Genomic DNA, 20,657 nt, shown 5'->3' on the forward strand with positions numbered 1-20,657 from the left:
CACCTTGACAAGGGCAGAAAAATCATCAGACCTTATCAGATCTGTTCACTCCTTGTGTCTGGCAAGATTATGCAACTGGACCCGAGCAACAAGCAAAACTGCACTTCTCCTGCCCTTTCTCTTATTTGTAATATAAATAATTGAAGCTTTTGAAATATTTGTCTACAGCAATTTTCATTCACCTCAATTCATTTGGGGGCTTAGACTCCCCAATAGTATTCTTTAGAAATTGCTGCTACTTTCTTAGTATGTGCTCTTCTTTAATATACTCTTTCACATTGAAATCTATTAGAAAGCTCCCTTTGGGCATCTATGTAACTTCTAAATTGATGCTTCTGGATCATTTTGAATTAATGAATCCCCTTTGAAAATCTGATGAGAACTCTGCACATTTCTCCCCAGAGTAATGCACCTGCACATTCAAATTTCATATAAGTTGAGCAAATTTATAAACCAACGAATTTCATCCATGGATCCTTATGGATCAAATCTTGATTAAAATCCCCATTATTAGAGATTTTCCCATTTTCATCTTCATTAGGATTATCAAAATTTATTAAGGCAATATAGTTTTTTTTTTCTTTTTGAGACAGAGTCTCACTTTGTCACCCAGGCTAGAGTGTAGAGTGCAGAGGCATCATCATAGCTCACTGCAACCTCAAACTGGGCTCAAATGATCCTCCTGCCTCAGCCTCCCGAGTAGCTGGGACTGCAGGACTGCAGGTTTGTGCCACCATGCCCAGCTAATTTTCCTATTTTTAGTAGAGATGGGGTCTTGCTGTAGCTCAGGCTGTCTCAAACTCCTGAGCTCAAGCGATCCTCCCACGTCAGCCTCCCAGAGTGCTAGGATTACAGGTGTGAGCCACTGCGCCTGGCCTAATTCTTAATATAAATAATTTAACTTTGATAATTTAGGATTTTACATCATGGGTTCATACCTGTCTTTACTCTAAATATTTTGAAAACTGACTTCATTAGATTTGGTTACCACCTGCATTTTCTACCATAGTTGTTTTGTATTGTTGGTTCATTTAAGGCTGTGTATATAATAAAAAAAATACCAGGGCTTTGAAAAATAATGTTAACCAGGGTACTCAATATCTCTAAGCTAGTATTTTTCTCTGCTAAATGTGATCAGGATCTACCTCATTGTTTGTTTTTTAATGGGGGGGGGAATTAGATGGGAATGTCAGCTCCCAAGGAGCAGGAATATCCTTGATTTTTTTAATGTTGTTCCTTAAAACTTGGCTCGAGTAGTGCTTGGCACATAGTCAGTGCTTAATGAATATTTATTGAATGAAGCAATAATGTGCACAAAATTGTTAGCAGATAGTATGGCCTCAGTAATGATTGTTAATCACAATTATTACAATAATGCTTCAGGATTGAATTCATCACGAGGCAAGTCAAGAATTATCTGGAACATGCCTTTTATCTGAATGTCACTTGCAGGTATTTAGCTCATGGAAAATTCCCATTACTACTTTATTTTTGTCATCACTTCCTCAGAGATGCCTTCCTTGGCAAACCTAGCTAATGTTACCTGCTCCTGTCCTCAGCCAGGAGCGCTCTACCATATTACACAGTCTGAGTTTCTTCATAATCTGAAATTACTTCATGTGTTTAATTTGTTCTTCATCTCTTTCTCCCACTAGAGAGTAAGTTTTTCAAGAGTAAAACTTTGTCTTGCTCAATGTTCTATCTGTAGGGCCAGGCACATAGTAGGCATTCAACAAAAATTTGTTAAAGAGTGAATGTTGTATAACACTTCCTCTTCCTAGGAATACAGTTTTCTCCACACCTGCTAACATGTATGTGTTCGTGTCACAGGACCTGAAGCTCTACTTCCTTCCATTCTAGAGAGTCTGACTTTAGTCATTTCATTTTCTGGGGACAACCCTGACATCCATTCTTCAGATCCTATTCTGCCATCTCTGTTTGCTGTGCTCCAAACACTGCTTGTAATCTGACTCAGCATCCATTTCCCCCTGGATCCTTCCAAACAGAGCCCAAGTTTTATTAAGGTGTCCACGGCCCCCACCCCTCAGCCACAGCCATTGCTTCAGGAGAGGGCAGGCCAAATCCAGCCCCAGGGGATGGGGCCTGAATCCTCTAAGCCAATCATATGGTCTCATTCCCCTTTCTGGTAATTGGTTTGAGTGTGTGCTCACGACTCAGTGTTGGCCAGTGAGATGTATAAAGGATTTCCTGAGGTTTCCATGAATTGGTAACCACATAGACATGCCACCATAGTGTAAGCTTCAGAGCTCTAGAGAGTACTAGAATATAAGAGTAAAAGAGAGCAAGAGTAAGAGAAAAAGGAACAGTGAACACACATGAGACTGAGAAAATAAAAATGAAAGAATGAGAGAGGCAGAATCTAAAAGAGAGACTATAAAAAAGAGAAAATAAGGGATGAAGAATAAGAGAAGAGTGTACATAAAGATCAGTTAACTGAAAAGACCCAACTCTGTATGATTTTCCAAGAGAGTGAACAAATAATAAAAAATTACTCCCCTGTTGAGCTGCCAGCAAGAACTTCCTGCAGAAGCAATACATTCAAAGTGGACTTTGCTACCTGCTGCTTACCATTAAATGACTACATAACAAACTTTTATTCAATTTCTTAGATTATCTTAGAGACCCAAAATATGTCTTTGAATTATTTATTGATAGGATTTAACAAACAAGCTGTGTCATAAGTATCCAGAATCCTGAAGTTTCTATAGTAATGTTTGTTGTTGTCATTGCTGTTGTTGTTGTTTAGTGATGTTCAGCATCTGTTTGCATGACAACATTATACTTTCCCTGTGAGGAATGCCAACGAATGGGCACAGGTGTCTGGCATGTTCAGACTATGGCCAGGAGACCCGAATCATTAAACAATGACCAAGAGTCATTCTGCTTGGCTGTGTGTTTGAAATCAAAACAAGAGGCAAAACCAACATAAGTACAGTTAATTTAAGGTACTTTCCCTCTATTTATTAAAGCTAATTGCAAGCCTGGCTTATAATTAACAATTGTCCGAAGGATTCAAATGCCCATGACACTTGATCTAACAGAGTGCCCGTGGCATTGCCCCTAGATTTAATGTTTCCAGGAATGGATTTCATTGCCTGTGGTGTTACAGCTAGAAATACTCCTGCTGTAAAGTAAGTATCAACAATATCTTGGCAATACCGAAGCAATTCATGATTTTTATGACAGTCTATACTAGTGTCTAGCATTAAAACAATGCAGCTGGAGGCTAATTAACGGATGCAGGTAGGATGTTCCATCCTGTAAGAGGGAGGTTGCCTGTTCCCTCACCGGCTGCTGGCTGTAGCTCTCATACTGATAGCATGTTGTTGCCAGTGTTGCCACCTCATTAGAAAATTAGCTTTTAATTAACTTTGGAAGCTGTTGCATAGGTTTCGATAGGAGGCATACATTTGTACACATCTTGTTGCAGAATTAAACCGCCCCTTCATGTTTCTAATGGGCCTCTCCTGCCTTGCAGAAAAGCAGCAGTCTAGCCGCTTGTAGGCAGCCACTCCGTGGGTAGCAGTGGCCATGCAGTTCCAGCCTGCTCCCAATTACAAAGAGATGTCCTTTAGTGCCCTCGTGAGAAGCCCCTTACTCCAAGGCCACTTGAGACATTAAGCAGCAACAGAGAGGACCACAATCCCAGATGCTCCCCTTTCATTCTTCTGACCCCCAACCTGGCTTTAATGGCACATAGTCTGGGAAGAATGGGCCTTACCTCATTTTTATATTTAAACATCTCTGCCTGAGCACAGTGGTGATAAACCTACAGACAAGATAAATAGCTAGATTATCACTCTTCTCTCCAGGGGAAAGTCATGCTGTCAATTAGGCTAATGGGGGTTCTAGGTTCAGCTTTGGCATGCCCTAACACCAGGGAATGCTTTCTGCCCTGGATAGCTATAAAGCCCAAAGATGAATTTGAAAAGTGGCTATGACCCTAGGGTGGCCAGCTAGCAAAGGGGGAAGTCAAGAAGCCTGATGATTAATCATCTGCCACAACAATGGGAGGGTGAGGAAGATGAGGCCCGGGAGACCAGATCTTTTGAGCTTTATTATAATTATACATTGCCTCTTTCAATTCTATTTGGTGGCTTAAAAGGAGATATGGGTGCTCTCTGTTTAAGGAGGGAGGCTCCCTCCTTTACTAAAAATAAGTGTTCTTTTGTCATACTTTTTCAAAGCACTTACTCTGACATCTCATTTGATCTTATTGCCAGTCTCTGAGGGACTTAGGGCAGGTGGCATTTTTCTCATTTTGCAGATGATGGAGTGTGTGACACAGCAGAGGTTAGTAATTTCCCTGTGATCACACAGCCAGCTGGTGATGGCACCAGTATAGAATCCAAATAATCTAACTATCCTAAATCTTTATGTATGGTTCTCCACTGCATCATACCTCACCCTCCAACCATAGAAATTAAGTAATGACCTGCTAACACACTATTTTTGTAATTTTACCCATTATGTTGCTATGCATAACAGATAAACCTACAAACCTAAATAGTAACTCCTGGCAAATACAGCCTGATAAATAATAAAATAATTTATTTAATACAAATTCAGAAAGCATAGTTTTCGCCCTGATCGTTCCTATGGTTGGGAGAATATAAGGCTGACATTTTTAGATGCTAGCTGTGCAATGCTAGTATTTTCCATTCAGAGACAGGCTCTTTGCAGTATGGAGGTTGGATTGTGAACATGGTGACCACATATTCTGTTTTGCGTGGGCAAATCCTAGATTTCAGCTGTTGTCCAAGCATTCCATTGGTTTCTGCACTTATTCTGAATATAAATGGCCCAGTTGGATAGTAAATTTTATGGGACCCCAATTTTAAATCAAAGATTTATCTTCTATCTATATTTCCCCACTAAGGAACCAACCTTTCCACAGTTTAACTTTTGGAATTTTTCGAGAAATACTTTATTAGTTATATACTTCCAGTGCTTTCTTGAGAGCAGATGATGGTTGTGTTAATGGTGACATTAATGGTCATTAGCTCTGTGCCAAATCCTGTGCTTCATACTTTACCTGTATTATTTTCTCCTTTAATCATCCTCAGATCCTGCAAGGTGATTACCATTATTACCTATATTTTACATATGAGGAAACTAGGCTCATGATGATTAAATAACGTGCTCAAGATCCAACAGCAAGTGGCAGAGCTAGTGTTTGAACTCAGTCTTCCTGTCTTCAAAGCCCAGACTCTTAACAGCTATGATTTTTCACAATAGGCAAAGTCTCAGTCCAGATCCTTAGGCTCTTGTGCAGTGTTTTTGACTTCTACACATGGTGAAAGCCCACACCTCTATCTCAGACATGCAAGGCTGTTTTCACCAGCTTTACCTAAATAATTGTTTCTCATGGAATGCATATTCCTGGGCTCTTCCTCAAAGACTCTGATTTAGTAGAGCCTACAAATTTCCCTTTTAGTAAGTCCCACAGGTGATTTGGATGTTAGCGGTTTCTCATCGATACTTTGAGAAATATTGATCTATATATTTCTAAGCATTTATTAATCCTTTGTGTGAAAATTTGGATCTGAGCAGAGATTACCAAGTAGGCTGGGAGAATCATGGATAAATCATCTATTTCATTGAAACTCCTGAAATGAAGAACAACAATAATGATGTATATCAGGTACCTACTTTGCATTGGACATTTTTCACCTATTTTATAGCATTTAATCTTTATAATAATCCTGTTGGGGATATGTGTGTGTGTGTGTGTGTGTGTGTGTGTATGTATGTTTTACCAGTAAGAAAATTGAGACCAAGAGAAGTAAAATGTCTTTTGATCAATTATACATCTCAGTGGTACTATAGGAATACAAACCTGGATAAATACACTTCAAATACTTGATATTTATTCATATAGATGGAAATGCATAAAATGTTTAATAATAGTTACATCTACTACATTTATATTGTAGCAGTTTTAATTTCCTTCTTGTACCTCTATATTTTCCAAATGACCTTGAATGAGCAAGGGTTATTTTTGTAATTAGCAGTGTAAAATATTATTTCTCATTGTTTGGCTTTCCCAGCAGCAGAGTCTAAAATAAGGATCTGAGCACAAGCAGGTTATTTGGGAGGTAACCACTGGTAGCACTGGTAGGGAATAGAGAAATGAGATAAGAAAGGGACTGATGCCCACATAGGGTGTTAATGAGCAGGTTCCCATCATGAGTGACTAGGACTCAATCCTACTGGGGAACTTCTGGAAAACTGCATAAATAAGTACTCAGGGTGATCTCACCATGAGTAAGACGGTTGAGAAAGTTGAAGTATTAATCCTATTTTCTTCCTCACCTGTTTTCTTCTCCAGCACTTCCAGCCCTCCTTGCCCATCAGGTAAGAATGCTCTTGTGATCAGAGAAAGCCCTTTGGCAAAGAAATGCAGGTGTTTTCAGTAAACAGCCATCAGGGTTCAGGGGTGCAGAAGGAGCTGGATGCATTATTTGAACAAAGGAGGTGGAGCTCTAGTGGCGTGACAAACTAGTGTGTCTTCTGGCCGGAGTTATAGTTTGACTTCTTTAGGATGTTTTAAATGTTTACCGCCTCCCGATTAGTCACTTTGCTTATTTTAAAATAGATTCTATTAAACTTAGACTTTGATTTATATCTGTATTATTAGCCTATACATAGATTTACTTTTCTGTTGTTAAAATTTTTATTTTCGCTGTCTTGTTGAAAAGTATAGGGTGTTTTTTGTTGTTTGTTTTGCTTTTTAGGAAAGTATCTGTTTATATATTATGTTGGCTTTTCACTTTCAATGTGCAGAACAAACTTAAATTTGAATTCCCAGTTCTCTGAGGACCACGAGATAATGAAATAAGGGAGATCTGGAATGTTGAATGTGATGTGCCTTCCTCATGGACAAAGGTGGGAGATCTGTGCTGCATCCACTGTCTCCGACAGCCCAAAGGAAAGCTCAATCTTATTGATACAATGAACTGACAGGTAAGACCTGGCAGTCCCCATCCATCATACCTAAATCAGCTGAAATGCCACTGTTGCTCTTTGGAGAGCAGTGGCCACGCAGAAGGGCTGCTTCCAATAGGCAGTGAGGAAATCACCTTTGCTAATGGGGCCTTTCCTGAGGGAATTGCCACATTTTTGCTAAAAGCAGCTTTCCCTGCCCTTCTCTCTAGGAATGGACAAAATGGATGGAAAAAAGGACCAATAGATATTGGGTCACCATCATGACGCTAGCTTTGTTTACAGCCCACACAAATCCATTTCAAAGTAGAGTGAACTCTACATAATGAGAAAGAGAGGGAACTCCATCTCTTTATTGTTACCAGAAATTCAAACATAACCAAATACTGAAAGTTAACACGTTTTGAATGCTTGCTTGTTTAATATGGAGAATTGAATGATGGTACCAAGAGAATGTGATGTGGTCCTCCTCAAAAAGCTTATATTATCTTGAGCTGCACAACAGGAAGTGTCTGCTTCTCTTCCTTCATTATTTTGGCCAAAGGCATTATTGTATGGGAACAGCCCTCTCTGTTAATATCAGACACATCCTTCCCATGAGATCCCCAAGATCTTTAATTAACAATTTTCTTCCTGCAATGCTTTCTCTTCTCCAAAATCTCTTGGTTGATCTGCAAGGAGGAAGAGTCAGAGGCCCTAATTACCAGATCCTCAAGAGAATATAGATATAACAAATCCTAAATATAAAGCGTACATATCAGTGCTTACTGTATAATAAATCACAGGTGTAGTGGAGGAATCCAAAAGCAGAAGCGGAGGGAATGGAGATCAGGTCTTCAAATTTATCTTCGAAGCTCAGTCTCAGCTCCATCGGTCTGGGCCATGCTCCACAGCAGTGTCACCATTGCTCTTGGTGGGGATCCAGTGATTTTTCTGGAAATGAGTCCCCTCTTTTGACAATATGTTTAACTCTACCCATGAGGGTTTTTTTTTTTTTTTTCTCAGTTTAAGAAATGTTGCTTCCAACTTTGTGTCCTGGAAGCCTTTTCACCCCACACCAGATCTTCTACCTCTCTCTACCCCACCCTCCATTCCAACTCAGCCAATAATAACTTTTCCTTCAGGACAGCAGTTATAGACAAAACTGTTCACTTTGCAATCTACCCCTCACCATTTGCAGTTTCTCCAAATGACATTTTGTCTTGCTAAATCTTGGAATTTTTTGTTTTGCTTAATTTTAAAAATAAATACATATAAAGGTGTTATTTCCTTACAATTTCCACTTCAGTGGTTACTCAAGCCAGGGAATTCAAAATATCATATTTAATGACTCAGTAAGTTGGGTGATGCACTCTCTTCAGGGCCTCTGGTGTTGATTTCACTCCCTTCCATCCTCGCTGCTTCTTCCTCCAGCCAGTCCCTCATCATCCCTCCCCAGCTGTTGTCTTGTTGCCTTCAAGTACTGCCCTTCTCCAGCCCATCCCCACCATTTACCTTTGTAAAGCATAGATGTGATCATTATATTGCCTTGCTCCAAAAACTTTATTAAATGGAAAAATATAGCAGCACATTAAGAAGAAATAAAAAACACCCTGTGGAACTCCTGTGAACACAGTTGAGGTATCATGGGAGCCCGGGGCGTGATCACGTGGGTTCAGTAAAGGTGCTGGATTGGGACAGATGGGGCAGCAGAAGCTAACACGTAAATGCATGATTTGGTGTCCAAAGGCAAGGTAAAGGGTCATAATACAGACACTGGGCAGCTCTGGGATTCCTAGACTCCTGTGGCACCCATGTAGCTGGCTGGAGCAGGGGGTGGGTAGATAATAATTATCTAGGAGCTCTGCTCAGTCACCGTAGGGCTTTGGCTACCCATTTATGTTCTTAGTTAGGACTCTTGGTTGAAAGTGACCAAAAAAATGCATATTAACTTGGGCAAAGGAACCATTTATTTCCTCACAAAATTGGGGGATGGGCAGGGATATAGTTAAATCTCAGGGAAAAACTGGAACCTTCAACTCTGATCCTGCCATCTTTCTCTTCTCTGTTCTTCTTTCCTTCTTTTTCTCCTTCTCTCTGTCTTTCTCTTCTCCCTTCTTAGCTTACTACCTTTTTTCTCAAGCCATTTTCATCACATGTGTCAAATGATTTGATCCTCAACTTATTTTATTCTCCATATTTCACAGATTCATACAGAAAGGGCTTATATCTCTTTCTCCATTCCATTTCAAAAAGTCCTACGGAAGGTTTCTGATTGTTCTGACCTCACAATCCAATTGGAAATTGAATTGACTGGGAGGCAGATGGAAGAAAAATATGATTGGCAATTTCCACTAAGGTGTGTGGTTACTGTTGGGGGAGAAGCACCTCCCCCAAAGGAGGGAGTGCTGGTTCTGCAAGGAGTGCCAGTGTTCCAAACTACAGGGAGGCTGTTCTGCTAAAAGGAGGATAAGGAAGAAGCAAATGCAGCCAATGATAAATTCATTTAACTGGGGCATATGGAATAGTTGTGGTCCCCTGGGCATGAGAGTTTAGGCACAGTCACCTGGACAGTGGTGGGCCCATATCTGGATGACAATAAAGAAATGATACGACAGCAATGTGATGTCTCCACCTTGGCAGGCATACTTAGGTATAGGAGGCCAATGTAATGCCAAGCCCTTCAAATAGCAACATATACAATCTTGTAAGTCCTATTTCACATCCCTCTGGACATGTCTGACCTTGGGAGAAAGAGTGAAGCAGGAACATGTAACTTTGGCCCTCAATCTTCATTCATTCATTTCTCTAGTAAATATTTATTAAGTGGTATACACTTGCCAAGCAGTGTTTGGGGCAGTGAGTACACTGTAACAAATGAGACAGATGCTTTTGCTGCCCACAAGGAGCTTAGAAGACACCTACTATGTTCCTACCATGTTTCATTTCCCCAGTTTCCACTCTTGCAATGCAATGTTGAGTAAGTAGGAAAGCATGATAGAACCCCTCCTTTCCTACGCAGATGCAGATTTCAGCAGCGGACTGACTTGTAATACAGCGTCAAATGTCTTGAATCTTTATAAAACCCTCTTCAGCACTTGGAATTTCAGTCTGTGGTACATGTGCAAAGGACAAACTTTTAAAACTACTCTCTGACAAGTTGCTTCTTTAATTGGATAAATGAAACTGGCTTTTTTGCTTATAAATTATACTGTTTGATTGACAAAAGTAGCTTCCTAAATTATGCCTTTCTTCAACAGGTTTCTTTCTTTTTTATCCATATCTTTTTTTAAGGTCATCTGCACCATTATCCTAATTAAGAAAAAACCTTTCTTTATTGGTCCTTATTTATAAAAGGAACCCAGAAGTTTATTCTTTTCTTCTATACTGTCTGTAGCTTTTAAAGGTAAATGGCATACTTAGTTTTGGTTGCATGGCCCATGAGGTTACAATTACACTGTGAAACTTAACCAGGAAAAAAATTTGTGTATAATATATGATTAAGTCATTATTCTATAAAGATCAATTTTAATTATGATAACATTAAATCATTGAACTATTTATTATAGGATATCCCTGAGAAAATAATATCTATTCTAATTTTGAAAACATAAACATCTATTGTTATTTAATTTAAACATACTGTCATGGTCATGTTGAGTTTGTGTTCTGAAAGTAGCCTATTTTTCATGTGGCTTTCTTCATAATTCCAATCTTTCAGGCAAGGTTTTGTAAAGAAAACAGCACAAATCTCTGGATAAAATACAATTATTTCATTAAGAAATGTAACAAAAGTAAAACAAAATAGCCATAACTCTGTGTAACAAAGTAAATAGTGCCTGGAATTATGAACAGAATTAAGGTTTATAGAACCCAGAAATTCATTTTAAGAAAAGAAAACACTTTCTGAACTAATATTTTAAAAAATATGTAGGGTCTCAATTATTGTTTTACAAATAGGGCCTTATAATATTTTTCTTACTCGTACAAGAATTTTGCCATATTAAAAGAGAAATTGTACCTGAAAGTGCTTTGCAAACAGTGCTATCATGGTATGTGGAGCTGTTAAGTACTTACAAGTGCTTCAAAATTTATATTATAAATAATATGGATGCTTCCATCAGTTGTGAATTTACCACCCCCAACCTCTACTGGCACCCAGTGAGTATTAGTGCCATGTGAACAACTTAGTGGTGGTCAGTTGGTACCAATTTGATGCCGAGTACATGTGGCGCGTGTTTTTCCATCCTTGTGATACCTGATTTCCAAGGATGGACTCAATCTCTAACTAGGATAATATGAGAGGTGCTAGATCACCATTGTTTTCTGTAGTTGAGTAGTATTCCAAATTCATAACTAATAGAAGCGGAATGCACTATATGGGGGAGGGACACGCTTATAGCCCTGACTTGGGCAGGGCAAATAGCATTACAGGTAACCAAAATGTTGTACCCCCATAATATCCTGAATAAACAATAAAAAAAGAAAGAATATGGATGCATGGCACCATGTGTCCCCTCTAGGGTACCAGGCATCAGATCAGCTTTCACACCAATGCACCATCGTAGCAATGGTCAGTAAAAATCAGTATTAGATTTCATCCAAACTTGAGATAATAGGACAGTTTGATATATACTATGAAAAAGATGACTATTAGAACATTAAATACACACCCAAAAAGGAATTGAAACAATGAGGAAAATTTCATTCAAATATGATAGAAAAGCATGCTGGTCTCTAAAATAGTGAACTATAACTTCAATAAAAAAGTTAAAGTCAGTAACTAAAATAGTAAGTCATATCATCCATGTTAGTAGAGTGTAAAGCCAGGAATAAAGAAACCCAATTAGTACAGGAAAAGGCAGGGAAACAGAAAAAGATAATTATAGTAAAAAGTATGATCAATATTTTAAAAGAAATAACCACATTAAATGCAGTTTTTGCTTTTTGAAAGGAAGATTCTCATATTGGGTAAGGAACTAAATCCCATTTAGATGCTAATTATGAAAGAAACACCTAATACATAAGGATCTTGGAAATTTGGAAGAAAAATTAGAATTTTCAAAATAAATATTTTCTAAACAACATAGGGTTTGACAGATGAAATACAGGAAGATGACTTAACTTTTAATTGTAGATAAACAATGAATTATAATAAGTATGTCCCAAGTTAAACTTTTACCAAAAAGAAAAAAAATGTTCATTGTTTATCTGAAAGTCAAATTTAACTGGTATACTGTAATTTTATTTACTAAATCTAGTAATGCTAAACCAAAAGAATGTTGGTCTAACTATATTAATATCAGATAAAATAGACTTTGGTTCAGCAAGAATTTCTTCAATAAGACAGAAACTACCAACCCATAAAGTAAGTGATAGATTTATCATACTATATTAAAATTTTAAAAATTCTGATCAAATAAGACACTATAAATAAGGTGAAAATAAAGTGCAAAGACTGGGAAAAGATGTTTCTGATTCATATTATAGGTAAAATATTAAAATCAGGAATTTATAAATTGCTTCTACAAGTTAGGAAAGAAAGAAGGAGGAAGGGGGAAAAAGAGAGAAAGAGAGAGAGAGAAAGAAGGAAAGCAAATAATCCAATAGAAAAATGATCAAAGACTACAAACAGGCAATTCAAAGTACAATGGTAAATGATTAATATTATAAGATGATAAACCACAGTAATCAGGAAAATTAAGATTAAACCAATCAAGAGCTACCATTATTGCTCATCTATCAAAAATTTTAAATATTAGGGATGAGCACTATAGAGGGGAAGGGCATGCCTCTAATCCTCGCTTGGGTGAGGCAAAGACATAAAATGTAACCAAAATGTTTGTACCCTCATATCCTGAAATAAAAATAAATAAATAAATAATTTACACACACACACACACACACACACACACAGATTTAAATTTTGACAATTCCAGGATTGAAGAAGATAAATTATAAAACCCAATCATTGTTGGGCATAAAAATCAGTAAAACCAATTTGGAAATCAATTGAACAATATCTATAAGGATGCCCATACGAGTGACGTCTTTTGAACTAGATGCTCTATTCTGAGGCATACTCCTAGAGCTGAGTGAGATGTCTAACACAGTAGCCACTAACTACACGTGGCTATTTAAATTTCAACTTAAAGTAATTTAAATTGAACAGAATTTAAAATTCTGCTTTTTAGTTGTGCTAGCCACATTTCAAGTACTCAATAGTTACATGTGGCTAGTGGCTGTCATGTTGAATAGATAGAACATTTCCATCATTGTAGAAGCCGCTATGGGATACTGACCCTACAGCTGTCTTTAACAATAATTTCTACAAGAAAATATTTCTTTTTTTTTTTATTTCAGCTCATCATGGGGGTACATAAGTTCAGGTCATATACATTGTCCATGTCCCACCCATCCCCCTGAGTCAGAGTCCCAAGCGTGTCCATTCTCCAGACAGTGCGCCTGGCACTCATCATGTAGTCATACCTCCGTCCCCTCCCTCCCCCACCTCCCTGAGTCTGCACCTTCAAGCATGACCATTTTTTTTATTTTCTCTTTTTGCTTTTTTTTCCCTCATAAGCTAGCAGAACTGCTTCCATCTTAAGTAGCAGTCATTGCTCTAAGATGATTCATCTCAAAGATATTTCTCATCTAATTTAGCTGAAGCACTTTAAAAAAATTAGAGAAATATCTTACTTATAAGTATATACATAAATGAATGTAAATATAGACTTTTAGGAAAGAAGCTAAAAATGGCTCATTTGCCTGAAACTGGAGGTACATGAGCATGCAGATATATTTTGTTTGGCCAGTAGTCTGTTGTTGTTGTTGTTGCTGCTACTGAATTGAGTTAGTGGCTAACATTTCAAAATAAATTTTCTTAAAAACAAAAAACTTGTCTGACATCTTTTTAAAAATAGAAACATCTGGAAAATTGAGCCTATATCTCTTTCTGAAAAGCCTTTGTCAGGAACCAGTAGTGAGTACTTTTTATGGTGAGGCACTGCTTGCCTAGGAGACCCCAGTTCTTCACCACTTCCCTTATTTATATTGATGCCCTGCCCCTGTAGCTTTTGGGCTTTTGACCTCTGTTCTCTATCTAGAAAAATGATTGTATTGCTTTCCCAAACACTCAAGGGCTCCCAGCTATGCTGCAGTTGTGTGTGGTTGACCACATCAACCAGCATGAGAATGAATCTTTGACTATCACACAAACTGGAAAAGGCCAAAACATCAATCAGTTGAGTTGTATTAAGATATGTTAGTTTGAGCATATGATTCTCTGCATATGTTTATTTCTGAGGTTTTATTTATACAGACATGTCTGTATTGCATCTATGTATCTGACAACTGTTATTTTTAGGAAATAAAGTCAAGGTGAAGGTCCAGCCATCCTCAGCTGTTAGAAGATGCACCATGTTAGCAGATGCACCAGAAAAGGCTCACACTGTACCATTTTGTTCACACCTGAATGGGGTGGTTTTGGTGGGGGGAAGCACAGTGTAAATAAGCACAATGTTTTCCAAGAGCATAAATGTAAAAATCAAGGATATAATTGCTTTTAAGGTAGAGTACCTATTTCTCACATCTGGCCTGAATTCCTTTTCTTAATTAATTAGCCAACAAAACATTAACATAACTATTCAGGCCGAGGTTAAATGGCCATTCTTCGGGGATATTGTAAAAATGGTTGCTACTTTGTTGAGTTTGGACATGATTTAGTTTAATAATTTGGTTTCTTGACATCTTGGGGTAAGACAAAGTCAGCAAGTTTAAATGGTTTGGGAGCTAGGGACAGGGCTAGAAAGAGGGTTTGATTTTAGCATCAAGACTACAACCAGTAGGACGCACTTAAGACTTCTTCCAGCATAACAGAAATTTTATACCCATTGAAGAACAATTTCCCATTTCCCTCTCTCCCCAGTCCCTGGTAACCACCATTCTGCTCTCTGCTTCTATGAGTTTGACTATTTTAGATAGCTCAGATAAGTGGAATCATGCCATATTTGTTCTTGTGTGACTGGCTTTTTTACTTAGCATAGGTGAAAATTTCTAGATTCATCCACATTGTTACAAATGCCAGGGTTTCCTTCATTGTTCAGGCTGAATAATATTCCATTGTATGTACATACCACATTTTCTTTATCCATTCCTCTGTCAATGAACATTTGGATTGTTTCCATACCTTGGATATTGTGAGTAATGCTGCAATGAATATGGTGGTGCAGATATCTCATTCAGATTCTGATTTCAATTCTTTGGGATATATACCTGTAAGTGGGATTGCTGGATCACATAGTAGTTCTAATATAACTTTTGAAAAACCTCCATACTATTTTCCATAGTGGCTCCACCATTCTCTATTCCCACCAGAAGTATATAAGGGTTCCAATTTCTCCACATCCTCTCCAACACTTACCTTTTTTTTAAAAAAAAATAGGCACCCTAATATGTGTGAGGTTTCTCTTTATGGTTCCGATCTGCACTTCTCTGATGTTTCGTAATATTGAACACCTGTTCATAGACTTGCTGGACATTGCTATGTTTTCTTTGGAGAAATGTCCGTTCAAGTCTCTTGCTCATTTCTAAATTAGGTAGTTTGATGTTTTTGCTACTGAGTTGTAGGAGAGTCTTATATGTTTTGGGTATTAACTCCTTATCAGGTAGATAGTTTTAAAATATTTTCTCCCATTTCATAGGCTGCCTTTTCACCCTGTTGATTATTTCCTTTGCTGTGCAGAAGCATTGTAGTTTGATGTAGTCCCACTTGTCTATTTTTTCTTTTGTTGCTTGAGCATTGGTGTAATATCCAAAATGTTACTGTCAGGACCAATGTCAAGAAGTCCCCACCCCATGTTTTCTATTAGGAGTTTTATAGTTTTAGCTCTTGCATTTAAGTATTTGATTCATTTTAGTTGATTTTGTGTATGATAAGATAGGGGTCCAATTTCATTCTTCTGCATGTGGATATCCAGTTTTCTTAATACTGTTTATTGAAGAATCTGTCCTTTCCCCATGTGTTTTCTTGGTATCCTTGTCCAAGTACAGTTGACCATATATATGTGGATTTATCTGGGGTCTTTTGTGGTTCCAGATGAATTTTAGGATATTTTTTTATTTCTGTAAAAAATGTCATTGGGATATTGTTAGGGATTACATTGACCATGTAGATAGCTATGGGCACTGTGGACAATTTGACAATGTTAATTCTTCCAATTCATGAGCACAAGATGTCCTTCCATTTATTTGCATGAAGTTTCTGTTATGCAAGATGAATAGTTCTAGAGATCAGTTCTACAACATAGTACCTATAGTTAACAATACCATAGGTACAACAGTGCTCTTTAGAATATGTTGAGGATAGATTTTATGCTACCAAAACAACCAAGGAAACTTTTGGAAGTGTTAGATATTGGTTATGATGCATGTGTCTAAATTCATCAAGATATATACATTAAATGTGTGTAATTTTTTTGTATTTCAATTATACCTAAAGAAAGCCTTTAAAAAAGGTTTACTCTGAAAATAAATGAAGGATGAAAAAGGAGAAGTTGGAGGAGAAAGGTGTCTCCTCATTGTGGTTGGACTGTGTTGCTAACCAAAAATGTTGGTGGAATTAGACTTTCTTAGAACATTATCACTTTAGACCAATGTTTTAATATTTCTCTGTGACCTGGCTCTCTGGCACTCCTTTCATTTTCAGTTCTATAAATTTTTAAAAATATTGGCCACCACTGTCCCATTCTTTTCCGTGGCCTTTCTCTTTTTGCTACACACATGACAAAGAGATGAGGCAAATAAGAAGAAAGAATTCTCAGACAATCCATTAGCTGCATGTCCTCTTATCCTGCTGCATCTGTTGAACTTTTTGTCCTTTAGCTCTATCTCTTGCCAGATTTTCTGAGTTTAAAAATAGTTAAGCCCTTCAGCACTCTGGCAAACAAACAATAAGTGTGTACATTGTTTTGAATTGTGATGCATAAAGCCTAAAATATTAAGGAATACTAAAGTGTAAATAATGTGGGCTGATTCAAAATACACATGCCATTAACCACCAAATCTGTGAAGCAGAACCCATTGTAGTCACATGAGTATCAGTAAGAATTCAATGGCAAAGAACCAGTCCACTCCTTTAAGCAGGAAGAAGTTTATTACAGGGTATTAGATGGGTTAAAAAATCATTGGAAGGACTGAAGAAATGGACTCTAGGCTGAACTCGCAAGAATGACTTTTAAAGGACACAACACAGGACTGCGTCCCCAAAAGAACTGCTACACATTATGTAAATTAAGTGCAAGAAACTCAGTCTTTCTTGGCATCGCTATGGCTAGGTCAGAGCCTGGCATGATTATAGTTAGGAGTCCTGCCAAAACTGAACCCCAGGTCTGCCTCATTCCTTCTGCATCTGTGATACCACCACTCATTGTTTAAGAGAGCCTAATGCTGACATTCTCTGTGTTCTTTACTAACTGATTGTTTTCTATGAGCTTTTAATTTCTCAACTATAAAATGGACCTAATATATACTCCACTTGTATGAAGTTCTTTTAGGATCAAGAAAGTAAATTCTTGCAGAATATCTGGCACAATGATTTCTTTATTAAAAAGCTTATATCCACATACAATACGTTATTTAGCAGTGTTTTATTCTGAAGCAAGCAGTCAACTTGATGGATTGGAAAAATGGAAGAATGGCTGCCTTTTTGAATCACAGAGGTATTTATAATTATAATCCCATGCCTTTGAGTAAGCATGATTGAACTGAAATTAGTGTAGGTCCTCCTTACAGAAATATTGCTGGTGAATGGCAGTGGACCAGAATCTAATTAGCTTAGATTTTCTGTACAAATTAAACACAAATGATCAGTTCGATGAGTTTTGCTCTTTTTCTTACATGATAACCGTATAGTGGGAAAAGTGTGGGTTTTGAATTGGCTTGCATCCCTGCTCCAAGACCTATGAGCTGCATGATCTTGCTCAATGTATTTAACCTCTCTGAGCTTCAGTTTCTTCATGTGAAAAAGCATTTGGTGGCTCTGTAAAGTTCCTGACACATACTCAGAAAATGATAGATACTATTGTTGTTGTTGATTGTATTATCTGCATTTTGATGACAGAAATAATTTTAATCTGGCATAGTACATAGGTAGAGAAAATGCTAGCGCAGTCTGAAGGAGAAAGAGTACATGTCCATGGAGTATGTTCTTTTTGGAAAGCCTCAAGCCTTATATAGTCATCATCCTGCTTCCTTGCTGAGACTCTGACTTTTGGTCAGTAGATCCTTGATTTCTTCAGTCTTATCTGTCTAATGGTCTCCATTTCCTATCTTCAACTTCCCAACTAATAAACAGCACTCGATCCTGCCAAACAAAAGCAAGATAAAGTACTTGCCTTCTGCTATTTCTGAGAGAGTAATTGGCATGTTACATAGTCCTTGGAGGTAAGAATATTTCTGAGTTGACCCTCACCATTGTTATTTCAAGACCTGATCTATCAGAATTCCTCAAGGAAAGGAATGCTTAAATATTCCATAGGCAAAACATTAATTGACATGATGAAGTCAGAATCCATTTGTTCTAAAGAGGTATAAGAGAACTGGCTTACTTACTCTTGATTGCTTTGATAGTAAATTTAATACCTGGCTGAGAAAGCAGAAAAAAGAACAGGATTCTTTAAATTGGCCACCAGTTGGAAATGAAACAGATCCTGCCAAGCCATTTTATGGTGTAAAATAGATTATGTTATATCATATTCACTGATGATAGATCTTCTAGGTACTTCACATACTAAATAATAACATCTTACAGTATGTAACAATTACAAAATTAGACTTGGCTTGCTTTTGAATAGTAAAAACCCTTTTCAGCATATGAGTATTGTGACAAAATCTGTGGGTGTAGTAAGCCCTTGGGTATCAGTGAGTCTGAACTATCAAGCAAATAAAAGACACACAGCCTATATTTTCCCATGGAGTGAATAGTGCCAAACATAAATATTGCAGCATTGAACATAAAACACCCTATGCAAAAATATAGACCTTGTTTGTTTGATTCCACTAATGCTTCAAAAAAGCTTACATCAAGAGTACTATAAGTACTATATTTAAGCATCTAATTCAATTTAAGGGGTTCTACACTGCCTATAAATTTTTCTATTCAATTACTGCCTATTTTCAATTCAAAGAAATGCATTGTTCTATGCCAACAAACCTTGTTAGGTACTTAATAATAGCAGTAATATATAAGAAGTGACTGAAGTGCTTGTTGAAAAATTAGTCATTATTAGCAATTACTGGCAACCTCTTCCCATCATAGTTCAGATAATTAGTTCAAGGACTATTATTACTTTTTAAACTAATTTTATGGAACCCCTACTATGTGTATGATCATATTTAGGAGCTTTCCATGTATACTTCATTTATTCATTTTACCAGTCTTGCCAGATAGGTTTTCTCAGAAAAGAATGCTTATCTTCTATCTTTACATTTCCATAGTAGAGGCTTTTCATATTCTCTCCCAGTTTGGGGAATTTTGAAGGGAACATTTTGGGCTTTATTCTCCCTGCTTCGTATTTGTTCCTCCCCAAGGGAAGAAGAATAGGTAATGTGACTTGTGAGAGCTTTGCAGCCAGAGGGTCACATCCCACACAGCCACACACTGTTGCCCCTGAGCAGTGGGAAAGAGGCTCATCTTGGGTCTCTTGAGCTGCTTGTGTCTTAGATGAGTAAGAAAAATGGGTCCCTTCTTCAGCACCCTCTGCCCTTGCAGTCAAATGCCCAGGGCAAATTCTAGAACCCACTGTCTGCTCATGACTTCTGGTGCCCCCCACCTTGGGCAGCAGTTGGTGAGCATCACTGCTGGTAACTGTGAAGCAGACACATTCTCCAATCAGCACACAGGGAGCAAGTGCTCTGGGTCAGCTTTGCAGACCACACTCTTCCCCACAGACAGCTGCTGAGGCCTAGACTCGATGAGGGGTGCAGGGGGAGGAGGCAGGAGACAGCCACAGTGACCTCAGTTATCAAGCACATCCTCCATTCCAACTTTACCTGTATTTTTACATTTTAGGAGTAACAGACATTCCTAAATAGACTGATACTTTGATTTTCTATTTATCTCCTTATTCTACTCAGGGGTGTTGAAGGAGATGAGGAATATGGAAGTGGAACCCCAAACTATAACAAGAGTGATGCATATTTTACCAGAAGATTACTGAGAGACAGAGAGGTGAATAAGTTGCTCCCTTTGGCCGTATGAATTGGGTATGGTTTAAAATAGTGGTTGTTAAAGTGGGTTGTATAAGATGATCCATTAAGTGTACAAAGAAAATATTAGAATTATATTTATGTTTGTATTTAAAATAATGAAGATAATAAACTTTAATAATATTTAATATGGGACTCAAAAATGACACCTGTATTAGGTTTGTGTATCAGACAGTCATTTAGCACAATATACAGAATTTCTCCCCAGTGCTAAGAGGTTTATAGCCTCAGCCTCACTCTCTCGTTTGCTTTCAGGGTACTTCAATGTACTGAGTTGATATGCGCTTCATTAAGGGAATTTAAAGATTATGTTCTCTGGTTCTAAGTAAATGAATATTTCCACAAAATAGATAAGTGGCTTATAAAGACTCCTATACAGAAATAAAAAATTGAAGACAACACTGAACATAAACACAAGTGAACAACAACAACAAATGGCAGAACTA

General features: G+C 37.6%; 1 long non-coding RNA gene across 1 annotated transcript; it reads left to right on the forward strand.

Moving 5' to 3' along the window:
• The first annotated feature begins 6,875 nt into the window (after window positions 1-6,875).
• Window positions 6,876-20,265, forward strand: LOC123644815. The gene is made up of 3 exons (XR_006737290.1): window positions 6,876-6,987; window positions 9,153-9,304; window positions 20,080-20,265. It is a non-coding gene; the product is annotated as an uncharacterized LOC123644815 (long non-coding RNA).
• Window positions 20,266-20,657: the final 392 nt, after the last annotated feature.

The sequence above is a fragment of the Lemur catta genome, chromosome 9, assembly GCF_020740605.2.
Source record: "Lemur catta isolate mLemCat1 chromosome 9, mLemCat1.pri, whole genome shotgun sequence".
NCBI lineage: Eukaryota > Metazoa > Chordata > Mammalia > Primates > Lemuridae > Lemur > Lemur catta.